The following is a 6514-nucleotide window of genomic DNA, read 5'->3' as shown; positions in this document are numbered from 1 at the left end:
TTGTGAAAACGATTCTCCAGTGTTAAATGGAGAATGGGTACCAATCTTGCTGTTCGCCGACGACTCTTTACTTCTAACCAGGACCCCAATGGGACTCCAGAGGCTAATCGATAAATTTCAGGGATTCTGTGAGTCTAGGGGCCTGCAATTAAATGCAGAGAAGACAAAATATGTGGTGTTTGGTAAGCTCAAGGGAAAATGTAGACCAGTAAAGACAATGGGGAAACCATTTGAGAGGGTGTTAAAAGTTGATTATTTGGTATTAAGGTTAACCAAAACTCTGAGCTGTGATCCCCAAATAGACAAAACTCAACTAACTCTTTGCTATAAGTCCAAATCCTTATTGTGTTTTCAAAAGCAGTCAACTACTCCTGCTTTGGAGATTTACAGAATGAAAGCCAAAAATGCTGCACTATATGGTGCAGAGCTATGGGGTCATGGTGACCTGCACAAGCTAGTGGGGAGTGAAAATACATTTGCTAGGTCCCTGATACCTGTCCCAGCTAGCACTCCGTTGACTCCACTTTTCTTTGACCTAGGGTTGAAGAGAATTGGTGACATGGCCGCATTTAATCCAGTTATCTACTAACTACGCATTTGGTCCACTCCGGAGATAGGTCAAATACAGTGAATCCTTGAAACAAGTCCTAAATCTGAGTGGTGCCAAACGGATACCTTGGCTTTGCCATGTAAAATTCTGGTGTAGTTCGCTGGGGTTGACTCGTTTGTGGGATTGTCCGGAATGTATTAGTAAGAATGATTTTGCCACTGTGAAAGCTAAATACTTGGCATTTGTAGAAGAACAGTATGTGTCTAATAGATCAGCGGGGCGTCTGACTACCGAGTTTCTAAATATCAAACCTTTTCTTGAGTTTGAGCCGTTTTATGACCAGATCTCACCACCTATGTCTAAAAGTCTCTATGTGAGATTCAGTTTTGGCCGTTTACCCTTAAGGTCATTTAATATATGGGAAACAAACACAGATACAACTGCATGCTCAGCTTGTAGTTACGCACTGGAGACAGCAGCACACATCCTTTTTTCTGTAATGAATATTCTCATCGCAAAAAATGGATTCGCCCCATTTGTTGTCGATTGGGAATTAGACAACATTAGGTGGCACTAAGGATATTAAAATCTGACACTACACTACTCATTGTATTTGCAGTAAGCAGATTTCTGTTGAGCATCTGGTTCAGGTGCCAGAAGTTCATGTCCCAGGTTGTTTGTGAGATTCCAGCCTTAACTGAATTGTAAGTGTAGTCAGGATTTAAATGATTGTCAACCTAGGATCTCTTGTAGAGGAACGTTGATGCCCTGGAATTCACAGCACTTTATGATTATGAGTTGCAGTTGTCTGAAGATAAATTGACTATTAATATATTAATATTGTATAGCATGTATTGACAATTATTGAGACACTTAGTATTTATAAACTTGATAATGTAATATTGATATGTTTTTATCTTTGGATGTTTTAAATTTCTCACATGATTGCATAAAATGGAACATTAGTGAAGTCACTGTATATTAGATAGATATGCTTTATATTGACCGAAAGAAATCAAATAATTTTATACTAGTCAATTTTTGACGTACCCTGATTGCGTAGGTCTGAAATGTGAAGATGAAAGTCACCTCGCGAATACTGGCCGATAAGCGGATACTGCTTAAGACAAATTAATTTTACTACTGTATATATTAATGGCGTTTTCATATGAATTTCAAAAAATATTTTTACGTTTTATTGTATTTAATATTGTGCACTTCAATGGTTGTACGACCAAATAAAGTTAAATTGAAAATTAAATTGATCAAACAAACACATTTCTAGTTACCTTAAAAACAAAAACTGCTGATGTCTATTGTTGGTTGAGTGGCCCAGTAGAAGAAGCTGGCAGACATGCACTTTGCCTCACTCAAGAGCATTTAAGAAGTCAGTGCTACTTCTCTGAGGACTCCTGACTTGGTGCTGTTGAACACATGAACTCTGAAGAGCTTTGGCCCCACAGGGTGGATTAAGGAACACATTGTTGTTACATGCTCAGTGCTGAGAGACAATTCAGATGATTAGGAAGCAGATTCTGGAGGTGAGAGTGTATGACAGAGGGGGCAATTTAAGGCTACCAGAACTGGGTCTTCCATAGATCTGGTGAGAGGAAGCTGGGTCATGATTTAGTGGCCAAGTGCTTTGAGCCCTAATTACTTTTAATCTAAGGATTTCCAAAAATCATGAATAAGTATTGTCTTAGGCAAAACCAGAATCAAATTAAAGCAGGCAACTTAGCAACTATCAGTATGCTTAAGGCCCAAGTCACAAGAGACAACACGTCCAAGTTCCCAACAGGAGGCTGAAAGTGATCACCTACACAGAGAGGCTACAACAAAGGAGCTCCTACTGGACCCTGGTACCAGGAGACTTCAAGGTTGGGTACCTATGCGTTGGAGTCTGGGATACAACTATGTGCAGATCCTGGAGGCCCTGTGTGTCAGACAAACTAGATTTAATTAATTAACTATAGAACATGTGAAGGAGGAGGAGAATTCATGTGGAGGGGGGAAAAAAGAAGCTGTAAGCAACATAAGTGACTCTATCCATTTTGTCCAATATCCATATAAAAAGCGATGTCAGTGGACTGGCAAATGAAAATAAAAGAAGACTTGGGATAAGATAGATGAGAGATGCTGCAGCATCACAGATGCAGCAAGAAGAGCAGAACTGGCACTCCATGAAGGAAAGCAGTTATATAACCTATCAACATACTAATCTAATAGCAATAATATTAATAATTGTTGACCCGGCTGAAAGAAGAGGATGTAGCAGTCTAATCAAAAGCACAGAGAAACAGAAGCAAATAGCTGTAATCACCACTGGGAGCCATCGTGGGAGGAGGAACTCTGAGAAATTAGAAGAGTCAACCGCAATTGCTAAACAGCCCACCTTACATGGACTCCTCACCCAAATCGACTTGGACAGTGGGAATATTTGGAACGAGGGACAATTGGAAGTGTACAGAGAACCTATTAAATCCCATAACGAAAGAAGTTTTGATTTTATCAAAAGCTGAAATGCCCGTTATATAACCCTGATCCATGATAGACAGAATATCATAAGAAACAATGCCCAAAGATAATAAAGTAGCGAACTCAGAGATGCTCTAAGGAATAAAGTACTAGCATGGTTGCAATCTAAAGTGGACTCAGAACTGCTCAGACAATAAGGCATTCGAAAAATATGAAAGATACACGTAGTAGGTGGTGTGACTGCCCCCCCGAAGGCCTCTTGCCTCAAGAGTCCTGCGGGGGCGGGTGTGAGTACGCCAGCGCAGAGAGGACACCTGGTGGGAGACTGGTGTAAGGAGGAACCATGAGTAAGGTAGGTCACAGACAACAGCAGCAAACCAAGATGGAAAAGTGCACCACCCCTCGTGGTGGCCGACAAGAGGGCTCCTCTATGGCTAGACAACAGTACAGAGACAGAGACCTGGTGGGGGGTGCCGTGGAGCCCTCTCTCGGGGACATTATGGCAGCCATCCATGGCATCTGGACGACACTAGAGCCCCTAGAGTCCAAAATAGACATTGTTGCTACGGAGGTTACTCTACAGCGAGCTGATTTGAGAGAAGATAAGGAGCAAACTATGCAGGCTGAAAATGCTTTGGCCCAGCTTCAAGCGGTCCTTTGGTTTTTGCTTTGTTCGCCATAAGTTGGCAGGGTATGCTCAGACGTTAGTCCCTTGCTCACTTTGCCACTGGATTCAAGCAAGCCTGGCTGAAGACGGCTGAAATGCCAGAAACCGGTCCTAGGAAGCTTCTTTCCGGTCCAGGGAAGACATGGCTTGGCAGTTCGGGCTGGACTGTTCCCATGAGGCACAGGGTCAGGCTGATTTGCATATGGCCATGTCTGAACTGGGGTGGCAGAGTGGGCTAAAGAACAGTGATGGATTAAACCCAGATCAGTTGATTGGGGGTGAGTGCTTGCAATGTTCAACACTCCGTCCATAATTTCCTTTGGTTTTTGCTCTGTTCGCCATAAGTTGGCAGGGTATGCTCAGACGTGAGTCCCTTGCTCACTTTGCCACTGGATTCAAGCAAGCCTGGCTGAAGACGGCTGAAATGCCAGAAACCGGTCCTAGGAAGCTTCTTTCCAGTACAGGGAAGACATGGCTTGGCAGTTCGGGCTGGACTGTTCCCATGAGGCACAGGGTCAGACTGATTTGCATATGGCCATGTCTGAACTGGGGAGGCAGAGTGGGTTAAAGAACAGTGATGGATTAAACCCAGATCAGTTGATTGGGGGTGAGTGCTTGCAATGTTCAACACTCCGTCCATCATTTCCTTTGGTTTTTGCTTTGTTCGCCATAAGTTGGCAGGGTATGCTCAGACGTGAGTCCCTTGCTCACTTTGCCACTGGATTCAAGCAAGCCTGGCTGAAGACGGCTGAAATGCCAGAAACCGGTCCTAGGAAGCTTCTTTCCGGTCCAGGGAAGACATGGCTTGGCAGTTCGGGCTGGGCTGTTCCCATGAGGCACAGGGTCAGACTGATTTGCATATGGCCATGTCTGAACTGGGGTGGCAGAGTGGGCTAAAGAACAGTGATGGATTAAACCCAGATCAGTTGATTGGGGGTGAGTGCTTGCAATGTTCAACACTCCGTCCATCATTTCCTTTGGTTTTTGCTTTGTTCGCCATAAGTTGGCAGGGTATGCTCAGACGTGAGTCCCTTGCTCACTTTGCCACTGGATTCAAGCAAGCCTGGCTGAAGACGGCTGAAATGCCAGAAACCGGTCCTAGGAAGCTTCTTTCCGGTCCAGGGAAGACATGGCTTGGCAGTTCGGGCTGGACTGTTCCCATGAGGCACAGGGTCAGACTGATTTGCATATGGCCATGTCTGAACTGGGGTGGCAGAGTGGGCTAAAGAACAGTGATGGATTAAACCCAGATCAGTTGATTGGGGTGAGTGCTTGCAATGTTCGACACTCCGTCCATCATTTCCTTTGGTTTTTGCTTTGTTCGCCATAAGTTGGCAGGGTATGCTCAGACGTGAGTCCCTTGCTCACTTTGCCACTGGATTCAAGCAAGCCTGGCTGAAGACGGCTGAAATGCCAGAAACCGGTCCTAGGAAGCTTCTTTCCGGTCCAGGGAAGACATGGCTTGGCAGTTCGGGCTGGACTGTTCCCATGAGGCACAGGGTCAGACTGATTTGTATATGGCCATGTCTGAACTGGGGTGGCAGAGTGGGCTAAAGAACAGTGATGGATTAAACCCAGATCAGTTGATTGGGGGTGAGTGCTTGCAATGTTCAACACTCCGTCCATCATTTCCTTTGGTTTTTGCTTTGTTCGCCATAAGTTGGCAGGGTATGCTCAGACGTGAGTCCCTTGCTCATTTTGCCACTGGATTCAAGCAAGCCTGGCTGAAGACGGCTGAAATGCCAGAAACCGGTCCTAGGAAGCTTCTTTCCGGTCCAGGGAAGACATGGCTTGGCAGTTCGGGCTGGACTGTTCCCATGAGGCACAGGGTCAGACTGATTTGCATATGGCCATGTCTGAACTGGGGTGGCAGAGTGGGCTAAAGAACAGAGATGGATTAAACCTAGATCAGTTGATTGGGGGTGAGTGCTTGCAATGTTCAACACTCCGTCCATCATTTCCTTTGGTTTTTGCTTTGTTCGCCATAAGTTGGCAGGGTATGCTCAGACGTGAGTCCCTTGCTCATTTTGCCACTGGATTCAAGCAAGCCTGGCTGAAGACGGCTGAAATGCCAGAAACCGGTCCTAGGAAGCTTCTTTCCGGTCCAGGGAAGACATGGCTTGGCAGTTCGGGCTGGACTGTTCCCATGAGGCACAGGGTCAGACTGATTTGCATATGGCCATGTCTGAACTGGGGTGGCAGAGTGGGCTAAAGAACAGTGATGGATTAAACCCAGATCAGTTGATTGGGGGTGAGTGCTTGCAATGTTCAACACTCTGTCCATCATTTCCTTTGGTTTTTGCTTTGTTCGCCATAAGTTGGCAGGGTATGCTCAGACGTGAGTCCCTTGCTCACTTTGCCACTGGATTCAAGCAAGCCTGGCTGAAGACGGCTGAAATGCCAGAAACCGGTCCTAGGAAGCTTCTTTCCGGTCCAGGGAAGACATGGCTTGGCAGTTCGGGCTGGACTGTTCCCATGAGGCACAGGGTCAGACTGATTTGCATATGGCCATGTCTGAACTGGGGTGGCAGAGTGGGCTAAAGAACAGTGATGGATAAACCCAGATCAGTTGATTGGGGGTGAGTGCTTGCAATGTTCAACACTCCGTCCATAATTTCCTTTGGTTTTTGCTCTGTTCGCCATAAGTTGGCAGGGTATGCTCAGACGTGAGTCCCTTGCTCACTTTGCCACTGGATTCAAGCAAGCCTGGCTGAAGACGGCTGAAATGCCAGAAACCGGTCCTAGGAAGCTTCTTTCCGGTACAGGGAAGACATGGCTTGGCAGTTCGGGCTGGACTGTTCCCATGAGGCACAGGGTCAGAC

Source organism: Triturus cristatus, chromosome 8 (assembly GCF_964204655.1).
Source record: "Triturus cristatus chromosome 8, aTriCri1.1, whole genome shotgun sequence".
In the NCBI taxonomy this organism is placed as follows: domain Eukaryota; kingdom Metazoa; phylum Chordata; class Amphibia; order Caudata; family Salamandridae; genus Triturus; species Triturus cristatus.
The sequence above is the reverse complement of the archived record's forward strand: the minus strand, read 5'-3'. Positions refer to the sequence as shown.